The sequence below is a fragment of the Pan paniscus genome, chromosome 17, assembly GCF_029289425.2.
Source record: "Pan paniscus chromosome 17, NHGRI_mPanPan1-v2.0_pri, whole genome shotgun sequence".
NCBI lineage: Eukaryota > Metazoa > Chordata > Mammalia > Primates > Hominidae > Pan > Pan paniscus.
The window spans coordinates 86,313,735-86,337,330 of record NC_073266.2 but is presented as its reverse complement, the minus strand read 5'-3'; the positions used below and the strand labels follow the sequence as shown (position 1 = coordinate 86,337,330).

The 23,596-nt window shown below is 33.9% G+C and overlaps 1 protein-coding gene across 8 annotated transcripts in view; it reads right to left on the bottom strand.

Annotated features, from left to right (window-relative positions):
• The window catches only part of CCDC102B (coiled-coil domain containing 102B), a 368,750-nt gene that overhangs the window by 295,544 nt on the left and 49,610 nt on the right, over positions 1 to 23,596 (bottom strand). Inside the window, exon 4 of one of the 8 annotated variants that reach the window (XM_055102591.2) lies at positions 21,357 to 21,402. The exons of the other annotated variants lie outside the window; for them this stretch is intronic. The gene's annotated coding sequence lies outside the window, so the exon portion shown is untranslated. The remainder of the gene's footprint in view (positions 1 to 21,356; positions 21,403 to 23,596) is intronic. 8 annotated transcript variants of the gene reach the window in all.

Below are 23,596 nucleotides of genomic sequence, written 5' to 3'. Positions count from 1 at the left end.
GACTTAACAATATTTGTAAAATTACTCTAAAACAACATGTTACAATGTCAGCAACTGAAAATTTTTTGTAAGGAAGCCAATTTTGGTTTTGATTGAAATGTACTAGGTGATTTGAAATCATAGATTACAACCGTGCATTCATGAACTCACAGAGTGCAGCTGTGGTGTTCCAAATGCACTCTTCATTAATCAGGAGAGACCAGCTGGGCAGCCAGCAGCTCTTATTAAACTAACCTGTGTGTGCCCAGATACACAGTCACATAAGTCCAAATGACAATAAGTGAATCTTATTGCATCAATCTAGAAAATATTATTTTCTTCCCTCCTGCTATTTTAAAAATAGGAATAATTGTCTCTCAATGTCCAAATTTTCTTTATAAACAGAATACGCACTTTTATGAAAATGTCTAAGCTATAACACAAAACTAACTATATTTTGTCAACTAAAGGAAAAGTTAAGAAAACAATTTAAGAAAAATAAATCTAATCTACAATATCTAACATGCAGAAAAAAGAAGAGATCTTGATGTCAGACAGGCCTGAGTTCAAGCATTGGTTGTGTGTTCTCAAAGAGTTACATCTCTAAGCCTCGGTTCATGTATGTGTAAAAAAGATGTAACCTGTAGAAACATTCTGACAGTTAAGAAATAATGGATATAAAGTGCTAAAACAGTACGTCACAAACACCTGAATGAATTAAAGGGATGGATTAAGGCTATCATTGGCAATAGTTGTTTTTAAGAGTAGTTATGTTGACCTAACTGCAACATCTACAAAATAATCTAAAATCAAATTTCTATATTGTAAATATGAACATTAAGTAAATTCAGGCATGTCCCAGTCTGATGGTATAACTTACGTTGCTACCTCTCAACCTGGTAGCTTTATGGTCATGGTCTTGTTTTGGCATCCACTACCTAGGCTCCGAGCAAAGCAGTTAGACACATTACTTAAGCTTCTAATAAAAACTGTGAAATTATCTTTGTGAGACTGAAAATTTTAGAATATTTCCTTGGGAATATCTAATTATTAAGAGGTGGCCTAGAAATAAATATTTGCTTTTTAAATCATCAGATATAGCTGATAAAATTAGGATTAAAAATATAGTCATTAGGTTTTAATTGAGCTCATAGCAGCAGTAAATGGTTAACTGTTCTTTCCTTGGTTAATAATAGTAGGATGTACTCAGCTTCTTGGAATGATTTCTCCAACTCAGCACTGTGGACCTTTGGACCAGATAATGCTTTGTTATGTGAGGCTGTCCTGTGCAGCAGCCGCCACCTACTAGCTACCAGTAGCACATCTAGTTGTGCAAACCAAAAATGTTACCAGACATTGCCAAATATCCCCTGAGAGGCAAAAACTCTATCAGTTGAGATACACTGTTTACAGTGATGGAGTAGTGAAAAGATGAGGCTACGATTTAGTTCTGCTACTCAGCAGCTGTCAGCTGTGTGGTCTTAGGCAAAGTTGACTCCATTATTCCAAGTGTCATTGTTATTTTTCATATATAAATATATATATGAATATATGAGAGAAAATATATATATAGTCAGGAAATTAGACTAGATAATTTTGAAAGTTTAGTTTACTAAAACATTAGGTGCTTTAAAATCTCTCTTTCTCTCTCACATACACACACTCACACATACACACTCTCTATTTACACATTTCAAACATAGTCATTTATGTAGTCTGTACACATTAGGCTATCAAACACATAAGGAATAAAAACAAAAAAAACATTGTTACAAAACCTATTTTTGTTTGCAGGAAGCAGTCTTACAGTGTATAATTAATTTTTCTGAGTGACTTCTACTCCAGGATTACCACATACATAGAAAGAACAAATGCTTCATCTTAATACATCTAAATCAATAAGGCTAAGCACTGCTTTTTTTCTCAAAAGAACTCAACATCCACTATACTGATGAAAAGTGCTTTTACTGGTCAGGAACTATATTAAATTGCAATTCAACTTGACCTCACTAAGGAAAGAGTGTCTACAACTTAACAAAAACATTAATTTTACAACATTGATTAAGAAAACATATCTCATTTCTGAATCTGTAAACTCGAACTATTTGGGCAGCCCTTGCTAAATAATCTCTTTCAAGACAGAACTAATCCTCCTCAATGCATAATTGTCCGAATAATGTTAACAAATATTCTTGGCAGCAATATTGAACCACCACTTGCTAAGGCATACGGATTAATTTTCTCTACATAGTATGAGTTTTATTTTACTCTCTTGAAAGTTTATTGTTTTTTGCTAACCTCTCCTTTTGATTTCTGAGGACAAAATATTACCTACACTCTGTGGAATTCAAAAAATGTCATTTCCTTATATCATAAGAGATTGTCATTTTTGGCCATAAATTGCAGCTATAAACAAAACACAATAAAAGTTACCAAAACAGTAATGCTGATAGCATAATCTATGGCTTTAAAGACAATCTGAACCAAGTCCTAAAAGATCTAGGTTTGTTCTTGATCCTAACATGTTGCTTATGTTAGACCACATGTTTTACTGAAGGAGATTTTGGGAATTAAAAATGTATATATGTAGAAAATTATTACTTTTCTTATATTACAAGGATCTATATAAATAATGATTGAGTGGTAAAACATATTCTTTAATAAAAACAATATTGCATTTATTATAATTATAAGGTATGAATTTCTAAAGTATTACATTTAATTAGTCATGACATTAACCAGGTTTGATGGCTGGTGTGGTTTGAATCTGTGTCCCCACTCAAATTTCATGTCGAATTGTAATCCCCAATGTTGGAGGTTAGGTTTGATGGGAGGTGACTGGATCATTGGGGTGGATCTTTCATGAATGGTTTACAACCATCCCCTTGGTGCTGTTCTCATGATAAGAATTCTCGTGGGATCTGGTTGTTTAAAAGTGTGTGTCACTTCCCTCTCTCTCTTCCTCCTGCTCCCACCATGTGAGACGCCTCACTCACCCTTTGCCCTCTGCCATGACTGGAAGCTTTTCTGAGTGCCGCCCCCCACAAAACAGAAGCTGCCATGCTTCCTGCACAGCCCGCAGAACTGTGAGTCAATTAACCTCTTTTCTTTATAAATTACCCAGTCCCAGGCATTTCTTTACAGCAATGTCAGAATGTACTAATACAACGGCTCTTAACAAATATTGAATATTTAGAGCATATGTGAGGTAAGCCAGTGCAGCTTAAGGATTTAAAAAATTCATATAAATGAAACAGAAAAATGTCATGATTGAAAAATGCACTATTAGAATTGTTACACAATTTCCTTTTGAGAAAGAGTAAAACATGGAGTTGAGTCTTGAGTATCAACTGTTAAACCTGAGTCAATTATACTCAAAAACACTCATAAATGTTATCAGCAGACTTTAATTTAATATAATGGGCTCCGTATAGTATGTTTCCTCTCCTATTTCCCATAACATAAAAGTATTGCTCTTGCTCTAAAAATAAGCCTCTAACAATGGTGAAATCAAGAAAGAGTGATTTACATCTTCTGATGTAAATCAGACAAGACATTTTTGGGACTTTCTAAACACCAAAAATATATGGGAACTGATGACAGGGACATCTAAACATGGGAAACTACATCACCCAATATCTGAGAGAGAAGGCTGTCAACAAGGTAAAAGTCAGTCTTCCCAAAGTATCTGGTAGAATATCTAAGTGCAGTGTAAACCCAAACCAATGAGGTATAAACCATCAGGATTATCAATGCATTGCCTGCCTGACCACAGGGCTTGGGACCTTTTCTCTCTGCTCACACACACAGCAGCTGCTTGGGCGGCAGAGTCTAATGCTGGAAGAAGTGACATTTGAATGAAGTAGATCATCTCTCTGAGGAGGCTTCCTAGCATGAGCACAAGGGACAGGGAGAGACACATCACAAAGTTTTAGGAAACTTCAAGACTGCAACAAGCACTAAAAAATAAAGGAAAGAAGCTGTCCACTCCTAGTGAAACACACTTAAGGAATCTACTCAAAAATATGACTTCTTATGTTTAGATTATGGACATCTAGAACCTGATTACCTGCTCTCCACCCACATATCACAATGGGAAACCTGACTGAAAACAGGAGCCTTCCCAGGCCAGGACTGCTGGATAAATAAGCGAACCAATCGTACCAACCTCCACTGGATACCAATTACCTCACCTGCAAAACGAGGCCAGTAAGTTGTTGAAAAGATGATTGTGAATCTGCAAAAGAGAATCTCTAGCCTGGCAGATAGTAAACACTCATTAAATGTAAATGACAGGTATAATAACAATAGTAACAATAATAATAATAATGGCGTACATTCAATTACACTAAAAAAGAATGGCCTCACATACGGTTAAATTTTTGTTTTTGTTTGGTGCTGATTAATCAATCCTGTGATTAAAATATGGCCTTTGCCTTTTAGAAACAATGTTGAATATTTTTACTGTATTATGAAACATGACTAGCACAACACCACAAACATGAAAAATGAATATTATTTTCATTCTAAACACTTTCAAGCAAATTTCCCTCAAGATTTCATTTAGTTTTGGTTAATCAATGCTGATTAAGTCAAATCTTTTATTTCCAACTACTGGAAATTAGAGAGTGAAGACAGTGTCTCTGAACCGTAGGAGGGTAATGCACCCCTGATCCAGATCAAAAAAAGCTGAGAAAATCATAACTCTGATGTCAAAGCAGAGGACATGCAAAAATATCCATTCAGATGAAAAAGAAATATGCAGTGCAATTAGCTAATTAAATAAAGCACTAATATTTCCATGGCATACTTTCCTATACACAGACATAGCTTGTATTGACTTCAAAAACCTTTGAGAGAGAAGAGGAAAAGGAATAAATCATTACATTTTTATATGTGTGTGTGTGTGTGTGTGTATATATATATATTTATATATATATATATTTGAAAGGTGATTTTATTTCATTATATTCCTACACAACAAGGACAAAGAGGTGTATATGTTGATTTTCCTCATGAACTCTAAAATGCACCAAATAAGTAAAAATATAAACTTTTGGGTGATAAGCTGAATAAAAATACATAATTTAATCCAAATTCTAGAAGTACAAAAATGAAAATTTGGACCTATAAACATTATTAACCATCTTTCCAAGAAAATTCAATGATGATAATGTATTTGATAGGATAGTAAAAGAACAAGACTGCTATTGCTTCTTCAAAGAGAAATTGCATTCCTATTCACTGAAATCAGAAAATTTCACTTTCTGGTTAAATGATAGAAATTATTTACACAATATAGCTATAATAAAAGTAGCTTCAGTATTTACATTCTTTGCCTAATTCTAGAAACCCTCAAAAATACCTCAATGACTGTTATTCTAGTTATATCTCTTAGATCTTAAAAATTGAAATTAAAACATTTTCTCACTTTAACTAAAATAATCTACAAAGGCTCAGCAATACATGTTATTATTAAAAAAATCCAAATACTTATAACCCAATCTTTCTGTCTTCTATTTATTCCACAAATCATTATACACACCAAATCCAGATAAGCTCTAGACAATTTTTAAAATAACAAAATAATAATATTTTGATGGCATATCATCAAAATTAACCTAAGAAATTATTTATCACATTGGCTTTCAAATGTTTTTAAAGTAATGGAGAACTTTTGTTTGAGAGTTAAACTATATATTACACAGAAGTCACGGATGTCAAAAGTGAAACTTCCCCCATTAATTCTTGGAGGACAGCCTGGATACCTGCCCACTTGGAAACTCTCTTCACATCTAATTTCCTCCAACAATGGCCTTTGGAGGTCATCCATGGAATCCCCAGACTCTAAGGAGCACTTTGGAAAATAACTAATCTAATAAAATTATTGTGTTACAGATAAAGAATCTTGAATTCAGCCAAAAAAATTCTATATCCAAATTTCTTTCTGTCCACCCACTCATTCTTCTCTTATTAATTTTCTGAGAACTTAAATGTATTCTTGTGTAAAATTAATATATATTACATAAGTCATAGATGTTTCTTTTCAATAAATCAGAAAATATAAATATGCACAAAGAAGACTACCACTCACAGTCTCCATAATCAGCTAAGTAATGAAGGCATTTTGTTTTGTACTTTTCATGATGTTGTTAGCCAATTACTAACAACATCGTGATGTTGTTACTAACAACAATTACAGATGATACATACAAAAACAGATAAGTTATGCTTATCTATGCTTAATTAGTTGCAAGATGAACTAATCTGAATGTGCTTTTATGTATCCCTAAAACTTTCAGAGATATGATAGTGTTTTTTCCACCAGAGTTTGTAGACCTCGTGTCTTAATAAGCCCTCCAATGTTCTACTCACTTCTGGCTTATCTGGTGTGATTATAATTATGTTATTGTTCTGACACTGATTTCATTCTCCTCAGACTGTATAATGACAGAAGGATAGGAAAGTTGACACAGACTTGTGACGAGACTGCCTTCCAGGTGAATGCAAAATGTTTCTGATCCAAGTAACATCAGCCAAAATGGTAGAGTAGGGCCCAGAAACACGGAAAGACTTGTTAAAACTGTCAGAATCCACCTGTCGGAAACCTCAGCATCATTAGTCATTAGGAAATGTGAATCAAAGCAACAAGGAAACCTTATTTCCACTGGGATAGCTAAGATTATAAAAACATAACAAATGATTTTTAAAATGATTGAAAACAAATTAAAAATATATTTCATGACATGAAAATCATGAAATTCACATTAGTGTCTGTGAATAAACTTTTATGGAAGCAAAAAAAAAAAAAACAAGTGTTGATGAAAATGTGGAGGTGAAATCCTTACATGTTGATGGGAGGAATGCAAAATGGTGCAGCTGCTTTGGAAAATAGTCTGGCAGTTCCCCAAAATTAAAATTGTACTGAAATAAACACCAACATTCACACAAACACTTGTACACAAATGTTTATAGCAGCATTATTCATAATGGCCAAAAAGTAGAAACAACCCTTTCACTGAGGAATGGACAAAGAAATCATGGCACATAAATTCAATAGAATATAATTCAACAATAAAAAGCAATAAAGTACTGATGCATGCTAAAACATTGAGAAAGTTAGGAAACATTATGATAAGTAAAAGAAGTCAGTGAAAAAAACAACGTATTGTATAATTCATTTATATAGAATGTGCAGAATCTGCAAATAAATAAGGATAGAAAGTAGATAATTGTTTGCCTACAGTTGAGCATAGCGAGAGATCAGGAGTGACTGCTGATGCACACAGGGTTTCTTTCTTAATTTTATTTTATCTTGGTTGATAAAAGTGTTCTAAAACTGATTGTGATGATGGTGGCACAATTTTGTGAATATACTAAAACTATTGAACTGTACATTTTAAATGGGTGGAATGTATGGTATGTGAATTATAGCTCAATACAATTGTTTTCTTTTTAAAAAATCAACCCATGTGTGAGGCAGCAAGTTTGCCTAAGCTATCAGAGCTCCTTATAATCAATAGCAAGCCTCTGTAGAATCAATAATGTAACTCATCTCTACAGTCACCTATATTTTTTAGATTTTTTCCTTTCCTCACTGCATGATTTTCTGCTTCTCTACTTTAATGGTCTCCAAACATTTTTGATTGTGCAACAATCATCAAATTATATTCCGTAAGAACCCATGACATAAATAAATGTACTGAATTTATTTATAAATATAATGACGTATTGTTGTGCTAATATGTGATGTACATTATTGAATTTATATGAAAATACAAAAGAAAGGTGAGATTTTAAAATATAAATGAATCTTTATTATTTTCTTCATACTTTTCAATTGCCTTAAGCAATTTTGTACTAAGCAATCTTTGTGCTGTGCTTAAGCAATCTTTGACGTAAGCAATCCTTAGACTATGTGGCCTTAAGCAACACGGTACAAGGAAAAAATATAATCCCCAGCATCTATGCTACTAGGTTTCCTGTTGGCCTACTTCCTATAGTTCTCTCCTGATGAGGACTATACATCTCATAATTTCCTGCTGCTCTGTCAGCTCACACACCTATAAAAACACAAACACGTGTGTATGCACATAAATTTCCTAACAGAGTAAATTTTGGGCATTTTTATTTTTTGTTTATCAAGCTACTGGGAGATGAAGGCAAGGTATTTGGGAACATCTGTCAACCTCGTAGAAAAAAGGATGGCTGTCCAGTTCTCTGGATAGTGTGTGTCATTAAACAGGAATGCATAACGAACCTTCTTATTATTCAGAATAACCTCTATCCAAATTTAGAATAAGTCAGGTTCCTTTTTCATATACCCACCCTATTTACCTTTTAAGAGTCTTCACTTCAAAATTCTGGTACTAGGTTTTCACAGTTGTTTTTTTTTTTTTTTTTTCTGGTTTTCTTCCTTTTCATCATTGTAGACTATAACTAGAAATCACTTTGACCAGAAGTCATCACTATTTCTTCATGGTTCTGCTTCCCCAAGTCTGAATTCCTTCAAAGCAGTTCCCATGCCCTGTTCACCTTTTTATCCCCAGTTCCCAGCACATTAGCTTGATAAGCATTTGGTTTTCAATAAACGCTCTTTGAATAAGCATATGATTTATTCAATCAGTTATGCATGCGGGATTTGGGAATTTTTTAACATAAACATATTTCAGTTAACTGAGTGACTTTAGGGAAAGTTTCTCAATTCATTGTGACTTAGTCTTTGTTTGTTTACTACTTATTTTTTAAAAAAGATTTGACCTGATGACATCCAAAATCCTGTTTATCTCTGAATCAGCAATATCTGCTGAGACGGCAAACTAAAACCGGGTACATCTCACATAAAACAGTGTTGCAGCTACTCAATTATAAATGTAATAGTGTCAGAGCTAAAAGAAAGGATTTCTGGCAATCAAACTTATACAGAAATGGTAGAAATCAAATATGAATTCCTAAAGAGCAAATTAGTTGATGAAAAAGAAATGGCAAATCTTAGAAAAAGATGGATGGTGTTGTTTTTGGAAAATTAAGGAAGTTCCTTTGCTGGCAAAGAGAGATTTTGAACTCAGTAACCAGTAACTTTAGCTATTAATTAAAAGAAATATACTACCACAGTTTGGAATATGGAGAGGGAAAACGTTGACTCTCTTCTAGAGTCCCAAGCACATCTGACGGTCATAAAGTTGTTCTGCTGTTAGATTGTAGGTGCTGGTCTTGGGTTATGTCTCCCATTTCCTTGCCTGAAAGTGTTAACTCACTTGTTAAACTTATGGATCAGTGGTTTAATGAATACGCTTATGCAAGCTCTATAGTTTCTAAACTAATTTTGAATCTAGTACCTGTAACCTATCAGCAAGTAATGAGAATCTTCCTTTAAAAATCGAAGAAAATTTCCCATTTGATTCATTGCAATATACTTGTCAACCTTGAATCTCTTCTCTCCCTTGAAAAACAATTGCAATCACTGTATCTGACATATTTAGGACACTGTTCTTAGTTATTTCTGTTTATTTGTTTATTTACTTCCAGGCAAGACTCTCTTCAAGTTACTCTTTAATCTGCTTAATTTGAGGCACATGACATAGTAATTCCTTTACTTGAATAGCTTATCATTTATACCAATTTTAAAATTCCATATACCATAAAATAGTTTCTTTTTCTGCAAGCATAGAGATCTAAATACCCCCTTTAACCCATGCCAACAAAAAGATTTTAAGTAGCTAGAATAAAAGGAGAAATAAGATTTTGTTGATCTGTAAGGAAACTAAGAATTATTATGCCCAACATGAAGTGAAAGTTAGAAATCAAGGAGAAAAAGAGTGCTAAAGTCAACTTTCATTGTGAAGGTATTTGCCTAAAATTGGTAACTTTGACTCCCATTTTGAGGACTTCTCAGGGCCTAAGAGAGAGGAGAGAAAGCCTAGAAACTGACAATGTGGGACTCCAACAGCACAGACCCTCATATAGAAGTGGAAATCCAAAATAACTATAACTTGAGACTAGAAGTCAATGATCAATTCACCTAGTGAGAAGAAAGATACAGCAAAGACATGTGTACATCTTGATCTTGTATTGAGTGTTGAAGGGAGAAATAGTCCTTTAAAACATGGAAACACAAGCTGAACCTGTTACGAGTTTGCAGCTCTACTACATGCTACCTGCTTAATCAAAAAGTTCTCAGCAAAATTATTTTTAAATGGTTTTGAGTTCAAAATTTCCCCACGGAACTGATGTAAATAAATTCAACCAAGATCACAAATATTTCCTATAGGTAAAATTCCAAGGAAAACTATCTGCACAGCCAAACACACACAGAGACACAATATATAAGTACCACAAAGGATGTAAGGAGTGAAATGTGGGAAAAAAATGGTAATACAATAAAAACTACAAAAAGTTTATGTATTAGAATTATTTGAGACTAACCAGAAATAATTATTTTCAATGTGTATCAATAAGTCTTTTTTTAACTTTAAAGTTCAGGGGTACATATGCAGGTTTGTTTCATAGGTAAACTTGTGTCATAGGGTTTTCTTTGTACAGATTATTTCATTACTCAGGTATTAAGCCTATTACCCATTAGTTATTTTTCCTGATCCTCTCCCCCCTCCCACTCTCCACCCTCTGACAGGCCACGGTGTGTGTTGTTCCCTTGTGTTCATGTGTTTTCATCATTTAGCTCCCACTTATAAGTGAGAACATGCGAGATTTTGTTTTTTGTTCCTGAGTTAGTTTGCTAAGGATAATGACCTCCAGCTGCAACCATGTCTTTGCAAAGGACATGATCTCATTCTTTTTTGTGGCTGCATGGTGTTCTGTGGTGTATATGTACCACATTTTCTCTACTCCGTTTTCTATTCATGGACATTTAGGTTGATTCCGTGTCTTTGTTATTGTGAAGGGTGCTACAAGGAACACTCACATGCGTGTGTCTTTATAATAGAACAATAATTCTTAAAAATATAGCAAAGTCAAGAAATTATGAAAAATGTCCAAGTAGTTTTTAAATAAGTAGGAATTCTAAATATAAAAACTAAATGATTGAAATTTTCAAAAATAATTGGAAATGGTTAATAAGCAGATTATACCCAACTGAGGTGACAATTAGGGAACTTGAAAATATAAGCCAAAGAAAAACCCAGAATACACTCCACAGATAAAAGAGATGGAAACTATGAAATAGAGGTTAAGAAATGTACAGGACAATGTGGAAATATACAACAGTCATCTAATCATAATGCCCAAAAATGGACACAGAGAACAGAGAGAAGAAATAATCAAAGATATATTACAGTAGAATTAGAGTATCATCACTCTGCATATCACGAATTAATAAAGAATCCAGGGGCTGGGCTTTGTGGCTCACGCCTGTAATCCCAGCACTTGGGGAGGCCAAGGCAGGCAGATCACGAGGTCAGGAGATTGAGACCATCCTGGCCAACATGGTGAAACCCCATCTCTACTAAAAATACAAAAATTAGCTGGGCGTGGTGGCGGGCGCCTGTAGTCCCAGCTACTCAGGAGGCTGAGGCAGGAGAATCACTTGAACCCAGGAGGGAGAGGTTGCAGTGGGCCGAGGTCACGCCACTGCACTCCAGCCTGGTGACAGAGCAAGACTCCTTAAAAAAAAAAAAAAAAAATCCAGGAGTTATCGATGCCTACTAGCATCACATAAGGAAAGCAATCTATTTTTCACGTTTCCTGATGGAAATACCAGCATTTCCTGTGTAGTATTCTTGCCAAGAAAACCTAAATGAGATTAAACCTCTAAATCTATCATTTCATGTATAAGAAATATAGAGAAGAGGAAAAAATTAAATTCCATACTTGGTTATAACAATAAATAAATGTCAAGGGAAAAGAGACAAAATACATATCAAGCAAACACAATGTATAGATCTTATCTAAATCAAACACTAACTAAACAACTGAAAATGACCTTATATAATAAAAGGAATTTCTCACTATCTAGCAAAATTAAATATACCTTTACTTTTCATGTAGCAGTATTGCCACTTTAAAAAATATATAACAAAGATAAACTGGTGAAAATACAAAAAATGTATAAGAAGGTCATTCATTGCAAAAATTATTTTAGAAGTCTATGTTAGAAACAGCACAAATATCTGTCAATATTAGAAGTGATGAATAACTAGTAGCATATCAACATAATCTCCAGTTGTAAAAAAGAATGAGGGATATTTCTATATATGACTATAAAGTGATGTCTAGAATACAAAGTGAAAAGACAAAACAAAAAAAAACAGAAAAGAAGAAAGGCAACACATGATTATGTGTACATATACAAATATGTATATAGCATATATTTTAACTCTTTTATGTATAATATGTTAAAATAAATGGAAAAACTATAATATTTCAAATGAAAAGTATAAGTGGTACTGATAATGTAATTAATATATATTAAAATTAAAAGTAAATGGTAATATTTTTAAATGACAACTATTAGGATTATTAAATGAAGAGTAAAGAATAGAAGTTAAATTTTGATTTTACCTCTTTTGTAGTTTCAACTTTGAGACCATGTAAAATTACATTAAAAATAAATCAATCTCTAAAATTCTAAAATAAAACCAAGCAATTGAGCTTAAACATGTATTCAGTTAGTGGCATATAGACACACAGTGATCAATAATCCTAAGTTATTTAAATCACAATAATTTGACAAAAATAGCTGTAAAAATATTTAGTTATTTTCTGTAATCATATTCTTGGTGGTAGTGTTGATATTGTTATTCTGAGACTGTTGTGTGTATATTACAGATAAAGCAAATGAGAAATTTTGTGGACCGTGATAAGCTAATGCTACCATTCCTGCTGTCGTCAAGAACCAGGATTTGCAACACGGAGAAAAGAGATACAGATGTGAGACTGAAGAGTTTAACAGAAACCCTGGTCCTGATTTTGAATGGAAGCATCAGTGTGACTCCATTCTGCACTGTATATAAATACATATATAATTATCATATAAAACTATACTTATTTATAAACATATACATATATTTATATACTCTAGTTTTGTTAAGTGAAAAAAATTAGGAATAGTGACAAATCCAGTAGCAAAGACAACCCCTAACACCCAGAGTTGTCTCAAAATATCATTTCCCATTGAAAGATACTAAGATTAAAAAGGAACAATTTCAGTATGAATAAAAATTATAACTTCAAAGGTGCCTATTGCAGAATGTTAGTAAACCACCTGCCTAATTTTTAATTTGTGTGTGTGTGTTTCTTGTATGGCATATTTTTAAACTAATGATATTATGGTCACTTTTACATAACCCTTCAACAAATTATAGGTACTATTGAAAGAAAAAGCATACATTTTTGCAAATGTTTTTACTCTTAAGCACAAGCAAAATTTCAATTTTGGGTAAAATGTGTGACTAATATAAATATTTGACTATTTCATGGTGTTATTATTGTTTTCATTGTTCAGGAAATCAGTCATACCATTTGGGTGTTTTGCCACCCAAATATTTTAAGACAAGTCAACATGTTTATATTTCAGACAACTATCTTTTAAAACTAAATAATGATTTTATAGCTCCCAAAACCATTAGTCTTAATGATAGCCAATAAGTAATATAATATACTTTGCATTTTATGTACTTGAAAAATATAGCTTTTATTAAAAAGGAAAATTGTATTCAATTTTAACAAATAAAATTATTTTAAGCAGTGCTTCAAAACCAATCATATTTAAGTACTAATTTACAATTAAAATACATTTATATTAGGGTACAATATAACAAGGCAATTTAGTCATTTAATTTTTTTATAAATTCCAGTATGTACACTAAATAAAACTGTGTTATGGAAAAAATAAGTCAGAGAAGAGTAACTTTTTAAAAACTTCATTTTAGATAAACTTGATCTTCTCTTTACTGCATATGAAGCAAACTAACTTCCTGGATATTTCAGAGCATATTAAATTAACCTTTCCTTTCTCCCAGGCTCCTCTGCCATGTTACTATTATACTATTTCACTTAGACACATTCTTATAACTTTTGGAGTGCAAATTATTTACAGCTGTTGACATCCTCTAAAAGAAGGAACTCAATCCGATTCTTTTGACTTGGCATTTCTTTTTTCTAGTTTTGAAAATGTTGTTTCCAAGAATGAAAATACCTTTGTTTGGAATAAATTATTATGGCTAATGACATGTTTTTGAGGGCACGTTGGTATTGACTGAATCCTTTCTTAACTTTCTAGCTTCTATTTTATATTCGGCTTTTTATGGTTTATGTCTCAGGAATCAAAACTTTGTAACATTCATTTGCCCTCTTACCACTTAACCAGAAAGCTTTAACTCCCTTTTGCAGACTCACACTGGTTTGCTATTTCTCTCTCTTCTCATACTTTTCATGTCCTTTATATTCTTTCTTTCTAAAATTTTTCTGGTAAACTATAGAGAACTCTGGAAAAGGGTTTCACTGAACACTCCCAGATAAAATACTAAAGCCATTCTTTTAATTAGTCTGTTTAGAGTGATGGAGAAAAGTCTGGCTATACTCTGCTAACATTCCTTCTTTCCTTGGGCTAGATAAATTATTTCTAAATTTCAATTTCCAAGTAAACATAAAATTAACATTTTATCAATTTAAATAATTTATCAAGAGATAACATCTATCAAGGAATAACAAAAGAACTTTTTAAATAGGACAGTTTAATTTTACGAAAGAACTAGAATTCTCTCGTTTCTTAAGAGTCCAGATTTTGCCCAAACCTGTAAAGTTCAAAGCAAAACAGAAAGTTGGCCATAGATCTTACGAAGAGAGCCAAGCTCGACAGTTTGGGTCAAGAAGTAAAAATTTCACTCATTACTTAAATATTAGAAGTTATTCACAGCTGCAGATAATTTGTACTCTACAAGTTCCAAAAATATGTTGCTGAGTATGATTTTGTTTTAATTATTTGGTTTGGCTGCCTATGCTACCAGCTTTTCATATTATTTCCAACTTTCCATTTCACCTTGTGCTGGCAACAAAAAAGATTTCATACAAAAATTCACTGAGTAAAAGAAAAGTCATTATGTTAAATGATACTAGATTTTGTACAAGGCTCTGGCAATTTCTAATTTTGATTGACAGTTCAAGGTGTTCAAATTTGGGGTTGAGGACTTTTGGATCTTTGTCATCATGGGAGAAGAATTTGATGCTGCTCCTCCTTACATTTGACTTTGCACTTTATTACATTTATCACTCACCTTGGAAATGTGTAGAAATGAAATTATAAAGATTTTTAAAAGTGCGTGGTGAAACAATAATTCTAAAACATTTGGAAACAGGAAAGACCTATTTACCTAAGAGACTCTGACCAGATAAGTATCTTGACAATCTTTATTTCCAGAAGATGTGTGTGTATGTGTGTGTGTGTGTGTGTGTGTATTTCAGAGTAACAACTCATATGTACATAAATGTAAGTCTCTCTCTCTTTTTATAAGTAAATTCAGCTTCTAAGTGACCTTGATTTTAACCCCTACTTTCACTGATGGCTGAAAGCTCTTATTTTTCCCAATTCAAGGCAACTCAGTCACACTGCAGTTGAAAATTGATATTCTGTTAGCAGATATTCAAATGTATCCACAGCCACATGTCTGCACAGTTTCAAGGCCCATGCTCTCTTGACCTTACCGCTCCTCCCTTACACAGAAGTGGTCCCAAGATTTCTCCAAACCTCCTTATCCTTTCCTTTTTCATAAGGGTTACCTAAACCCCAGAGAGCAAGATAAGGTGAGGCAGTTAAGTAGTTAAGTGTGTGTGACTTGTATTTATCCTGAGATGAAGAGGTGAGTATCTAACCTCTGGGCCAGATTCAGTCATTGTTATTTTGCACCCTGACACACTACGTCCCTGATGATTTTACATGTTTAAAAGTGATATATGCCACAGGTATCACCAGTCCCTCTTACAGCTTCTTACCTTGACTAGTCACATAGTCTACATTTTCTCATCCTGACCCAACGTATCTCCAAAGAACATCCTCTCCCCTTTGCAGGGCTTGGGAAGTCTTGGTTGCTTTGACCACATCACCCTGGAGTGTATCAAAACTATGGAGCTGCCTGCAGGACCATTTACCTAAACACCACCATGCAGCCATTGATAATGTAAACAGATTTTATGTTGTTTTGCCTGTTGCATTTTGGAAGGTCAGGCACAAGATCCCAAATCTGGGAATTCCCCAAATCTATCTTCTCAGTTGAAGGTCTCCTTACTCTATCAGCATTAATATCAATCTAGGTCCCTGCAGAACCATTTATTTTAACCTACTGATTGAATTTCTGTTTCTTTCAGGGTGATGCAGTATTTGGTATTTTACCATATTAAATATTCTTCCTTTGACGGTTTAAAACACCATGCTGAGTACTCTGAGCTTCGCTCTAAATTTGTAAAACTCAGCTTGTTAAATTCACAGAAAGTTCTTTCTTCTTTCTTCTACAAAGCCTGGCTCTTATGCATCAAGATATATTACAACTTTGAGATTTAAGAAAAACTTTACAAAATTACACAGGCTTCCTTGTAATAAAATGCATCAACCATCCTATTAAAAACAATGTACACAGGAATAAATCACTTTTGACTAAATGGTACAGGAAGAACTGCAGTGAAAGGAATTGCTGAAAATCTTTCAGGTTTTACTGAGCAGAATATGATCTAGTTAATTTTTCACCATAGGTTGAATTATTAGCCACAATTCTCCCCTCCCCTGTGGTAGGAGGATGCATCCACAACCTTGCCTTGGCGTCATGGAAGCAGAGTACCCTTCCCCAGTTCAATAAACTTGTCTTATCCAGTGGAATAAGGTAAGTTGCACCTTGTTATTTCTAAGCCCGTGTCTTAAAAGAAATTAAGTATTTAGTCTAGATCAACTGACACATGGATACATAAGAAATAAATGCTTATTTTTGTATGCCACTGGAATTTTGAAATGTTTGTTAGGCAGCAGTAGCTGACTGATACTATGTGGAATACACAACTATGTGTTTTGTTTTTCTTGTATTGCATCAACTAGTGGAGATTTAAAAGCAAAAGAAACTTAAGGAAATCATGATTTCTTTAACAAGAGATTTCTTACCTCTTAGTGAAATATTCACATGGTCCCTCAAAGGCATATGCAGAGGAGCCACTATAGTCATCTGGTCAAATCTTTCATTAAATGTGGAGATGCTCTTCTTTAAGGTTTTAGAAAAGTTCATATGGTCTCTGCTTCCAACATCTAGTCCAAGCTATCATCTTTTCCAGCTGGACTAATGAAGCAGCCTCTATACCCACCTCCTGGAATACTCCCTTACTGCAACCTATTCCTCTCTAGTCTGTTCCTCATCCTAATATATTCAATGCAAATATGACCATATTGTTCTACAGCTTAAAATCCTTCAGTGCTTTCTCATTTGTTTCAGGAGAAAAGCCAAACAGTTCAACATGTCCTATAAGGATCAACATAATCTGTTCCCATTCTATCTCTACAGCCTCAGTTTTTGATTTTAGCATCGGTCTGTGTATCTTAGCCAGAAGAATTACTTTCAGATTATTGGAAGAGATCTTTTTTTTTTTTTTGGTAACTCATAGCCTTCCTTATTACTACTCACAGTCTTCTTGCCTAGCTGCCAGTGAGTTTTGCAATCCCGTGTTGAGAGTATGTTTTCCACTGCCAACTAGTTACTCTGGTTTCTTGTTGAAATCAGAGCCCAAGGCTTTGATTGGAGGGAGGTTATCTAGGGATCATTCCAGGAGGAACCGTAGGGTTGGAGAAAATGAGAGGAGAAAAGCAGAAGATGAGGTGTGCTATGGACCTAATTGTGTACCCTTTAAACTCATATGTTGAACCTCTAACCCCCAATATGATGTTATTTGGAGATGGGGCCTTTGGGAGGTAATAAGGGTTAGATGAGACCAAGTAGGTGAAGCCTTCCTGATGGGAAGAGTATACTTATAATAGCTTTCATCCCCTTCTGTGCTTATGAAAAATATATTTACCCATCGATTCAATCTTTTTTTTTTTTTTTCGAGATGGAGTTTCACTCTTGTTGCCCAGGCTAGAATGTAATGGCACGATTTCGGCTCACCGCAGCCTCCGCCTCCCGGGTTCAAGCCATTCTCCTGCCTCAGCCTCTTGAGTAGCTAGGATTACAGGCATGCACCACCATGCCCGGCAAATTTTGTGTTTTTAGTAGAGACGGGGTTTCTCCATGTTGGTCAGACTGGTCTTGAACTCCCGACCTCAGGTGATCCACCTGCCTCGGCCTCCCAAAGTGCTGGGATTACAGGCGTGAGCCACCGAATTCAGCCATCAATTCCATCTTTACATTTCACCTTCCTTACTACCTCATTCCCCTTTCTTCTAGTTAAAATTATGCCTTTGTAATAACTTCCATTACTTGTTATAATAGTTTAAGAAATTCTTATCCATATTTCCCTCATCAGCCTGAAAGCTACTTGACAGAGTAAACACTATATCTTATATGTTCAGTGCATACTAATCCAATAAATATTAATTAAATAAAATAAATAAATATTGATATATCTATTTATATAGTTTTAACCTAAAAGTATAGCTTATATGGTATTTTGAGGCAAGAAAAATAATTTGCTCATACATATTTAATTTACATTAAACAAAAATATCAAATCTCACTATATTGAACTTCTGTGATTTTGACTTTGGTAACTAAATATTATAATTTGCTATTGAGTAGTTACATGCTAAATAATTTATAAATTGTGCAATGTTTCATAGGAAAGTAATCAGTAATGCAAAATAAGAGAATATAAGATCAATAAGGCACTCAGCTTCAGACCCCTGGTAAAAGACAAAGAATAATGTCATGACTGTACATGTTTAAGTATAGAAAGTTTATTCTAAGTGATATTTACCAGCTGCTCTTCTGATCTGAAAATTAGAATATAAATGGTGAAACCAAGAGTATCCTCTGGCAGAATATACAGTTAAACCCTGGAAAAGGCTATCATTAGGGGAATAACTACTGTCCCTATGATAGTGAAATCCATCTGTCTTTGCTGCCTTCAGAGGAGACCTTGGTTTATTATTGGTTTAATAATTCCTATTATGCAACAGGGAATCAATAACTTTATTCTTTAAAGTTCTTCTCTGATTGTAAATTGCTATAGACTTCCATTAGAGAATGGATTTGTAATGCTATCCATTATGTGATTACCAGTTGTAATAAATTAGCCTGATAGTTTAAATTGCATATTGATGATTGACAAACCACAAAAAAAGATTTAGAAAAATGTCAACCTCCAAAAATAAATGTTTCAACTACTATCATTTTTATATTGTATTCTTAAACTATATATAAGTATAATCATAATGACTGGAAATCCAAATTTTAATTCTTCATTCATTCAACATACCTAAGATAAATAAATAAATAACAATTTAAAAAACACTTGCACATATTTTGTCATAAATGATTTACCTTTTACTAAAATGTATTTTGTGGAAGAAAAACTTGAATATATTTAACATAAATCTTGATAAATTTTTGTGTAAAATTTTATATGACCATAAGCAACTATTATTACACTATTCTTTGTAAAATACGTATAATGATATGAATGAGCTTTTCAGAGAGATACTATGATCTTTTACTGCTTCTAAAAATCATAGTAAAGATCGTTTGCATGAGGTTCTAGTATCATGTATGAAGCAACTTTGGTCAGTATTATGTGGATCTACAAGCGTTTTCATCAGCTTGGGCTGTTATAGCAGAATACCACTGACTGGAAAGCTTAAATAACAAGCATTTATTTTTCACAGTTCTGGAGGTCAGAAGTCTGAGAACAAGGTGACAGTGGATTCCTTCTTAGTGAGGGCTCTCTTCCTGGCTTGCAGACAGCTGCCAGCTGGCTCTATCCTCACATGGCCCAGAAAGAAGGCTCTGGTGTTTTCCTCTTAAAATGGCACTAACCTCGTTATAGGAGCTCCCCCATCATGACTTCATTTAAGATTAATTACCTCCCAAAGGCCTTACCTCCCAAGGGTCAGAGCTTCACATATGAGGTTTGGGAGGACACATACATTCAGTCCATAACACTACAAGAAATGAGTTTCCTCACTTCAGTAAATTAACAGCAAAGCAGAAACAGAATGCAAAGTTCTACATAACAGTGAATTTTAGCCTAGTATGGATTTTACCCAGCTAGTAAGAGAAAATACTACCTTCAAAATTATTTCAAGGAGCATATTACATTTCTGGTTCTATAATTTGCATTTACCGAAGTGTGTATTTCAGTTTAATATCTCTGTTTTAACATTCTTATCCATGAAATGGGGAAAAACAGCATTTATCTTTGCCTCTTCAATCAGTGTTATGTAAAATAATGAAGTAATATGTACCAGATCTTACAAAAAAAATTATAAAAGTTCAAAACAGTATCATTTTCTTTTAATTCCCAAACTCATAATTTTGCTTTCTCTGAGCTATTACCTCTTGACTGTCTAATATGTCAGTTTCAACTGAGGCCTGTGGCACACCAGCCAGACTCATACCTTTTGATTTCCTTGGAAAGGTATTTCTCAGCTGGCAAAACAAAGTATCCAAAATGAAAAGATAAAGAAAGGGGCCACCAGACTCAGGAATTTCTCTGACTCAGAACAGTACTTGGAAATTCATGTGCTGTGAGATCTGCTGCCAGTTACTTCAGATTTGAAACACAGTGCCTTATTAAGGACTAAATGAATGATCGTCTATGGACTTTGGTGGACCAGATATAACGAATACTTAAGCACTGTCCATCCATTGCCAACCCATTGTCCTCATCCCACACTTGACGTGGGTAAGAATTTCCACTTCTTAAACCTGCACATTTCTCGGGAATTTTTGCAAAGATTAACTAAAAACTGTAAGACCTGATTTTAGGGAATCATATATGGACGTATCACTGGGTCAGATGCAGGATGTGTTACTTTCCTCAAATTTCAGTAATGTAGTCCTTGTTTTACTGTTTTTATACAGCACTTTGTCTGCTAATGGACCACAGAAGCAGAAGTAGCCCTATTTCTAATCTTGCTTCTTTGTCCTAGGAGTTATTTAATCACCCATCTCTATTTTACTGCATGATTCTAAGAAAAGAGAAAGATAGATACATGTATTATGATATTTAAGAATAAACTTAGACATTGCAAAAATAGGAATCCAAATAATTGACTCCTTAAATTGCTACTTAAATGTATCTATGGTTAATTCTTATCTCCTATGAATTAATATGTTTTAAAATTTTTTATGGAAAATTTTGTTCAATTGGATTTTTAGTCTTTCCTAACAAGCCAAAACTGCTATGTCCTTAAAAGACATAACATTCCAGATAATGGTTACATTTGAACATCTCACCAGCAATCATGAGAGTCACACATGTGTATCAGCTGGGTCTAGAAAACTAAATAAAAAAAGAAAGAAAGAAAGAAAGAAAAAGTATGAGTTACATCAGAATAAGTCTAAGAATCATATATGTTATATTAAATATGGTTGATAGAATATTAAGTAATGATAATATCTGTGGAGCCATGCTAATAACCCTGATCACAAATCACCATGATGCAAATGTTTTCCACTTTTTCCAATGTCAATTAATTTTTGTTCTTGCTAAATGTTACTGATATATATAATGGTATTAGCAAATCTACAGAATGATTCCAAAAGGGGCTATAAGGAGATAGATTATGTAAATTTAAAAATTACTATAGTCCCTTTGGCTCCCACTTATTTTCTCTTTCTATTTCTTTCTTGCTTCTTCTTTCTTTCTTCCTCTCTCTCCTTCCTTCCTTTCTTTCTCTCTCTTTCTTCCTCTTTCTCCTTCCTTCCTTCTTTCCTTTCTCTCTTTCTCTTTCCTTCATTCCTTTCTTTTCTTTCTCTTTCTTTCCTTCTTTTCTTTCTTCCTCTCTCTCTCCTTCCTCCTTCTTTAGCTCTTTTTTGCTCCTTCTTTCTTTCTTGACAAATTCTCACTCTGACACCCAGGTTGGAGTGTGTTGGCACTATTATAGCTTACTGCAGCCTCAAATTCCTGGGCTCAAGCAATCCCCCCACTTCAGCCTCCAGAGTAGATGGGATGACAGACATGCACCACCATCCCCAGCTTATTTATTTATTTATTTATTTATTTATTTATTTATTTATTTGAGAGAGGGTTTCACTCTGTCACCCAGGCTGGAGTGCAGTGACACAATTACCACTCACTGCAGCCTCGAACTCCTGGACTCAGGTGATCCTCCTACCTCAGCCTCCAAGGTAGCTGGGACTACAGATCCGTGCCACCACGCCCAGCTATTTTTTTTATCATTATTATTTGGCTAGAGACAGGGTCTCATTATGTTGCCCAGGCTGATCTCGAACTCCTGGGCTCAACTGATGTGCCTGCCTTGGTCTCCCATTATTTTCTTATTATGTCACTTGCCAAATAAATTCTAGGCTAGAAAGTGTTGATGGATATTTTAAAATTTATTTGTAGTAAATTAGCTAACCCAACAATAATAAATTTAATGCTAACATTTTCTTCTTGAATATTTGGAGGTCAAAAATGTTATAAGAGATACACTGGCATTCTTTACAAGTCTGCCTATAACCAAGAATTTGCTAGCCTGGTGGTGCCTTACATCCCTAAGTAGTTTGAAGGTTATTGTTTGTTTTATGTTTTTATCTTTATAATAATTGGCTATTGTGAAATAAAGAACTTTAGAATTTAAATCAGAGGACCTGGAATACAATTTGAGTCTGCCATATACTAACTGGGTAATCTTGAAAAACTGAATTACTTTCTCTGAGCCTTAGCTACTTATCTGTAAAACTAGAAGTCATGTAAACTTTCCTCATAGGGTTGTTGCACAGATAAATTGGAATAATACATTCAAAGAACTGTGAGTCGCCATGCAATGCTCTTCTATGGAGTCAGCATGATGTTATTATTAGTAATCATAGTAGTGTTATATGGAGCAGCTGGAATAAAATCCATTGGAAAAAAGTATACGGAAGGGAAATAACAGAAAGGAAATGACAGCAAGAAATGTTGCCTTGTTGGAGGCAAGAGTGTAGTGAATCAAATTTCAAACAAAGAGTACTTAAGATCCTTGGCTTTTGAATGTTAAGATTTTGAATCTAAGCCCAGCTGTCATCATCATTATCTGTCTAATCTTGAGAAAATTCTCTCAATTTCCTGATTAAAAAAAGTAAGGGTAATGGAGTTCTTATGAAGCTATGAGAATAGAAAGCAACGATGATCAAGGTTCTAATGCATTGTTTAGGCACATGGCATTCAACAAAGGGTAATTATTATATGATGATGGGGGAAAAGGCTACTTTATAAGCCACAGTTACTCTATTATTATACTCACATGGAAGAAATACCTAGAGGTTAACACAAGGGAAAAAAAATGCTAGGTTCTACTGCTGTATTGAGGAATATTTGTTTAACAAATATTCCTCAATACAGAATATTGTTTATATTTTTATCATTATTGAGTATAGAAAGAGGCAATCAACTTCAAAATCCTCTGCATTGGCATATCACAGTATTCTCAGAACAGAAAATCTTTAATTCTTCAGATTAGGTTGTCATGCTATTATTGAGCAAGCATTTT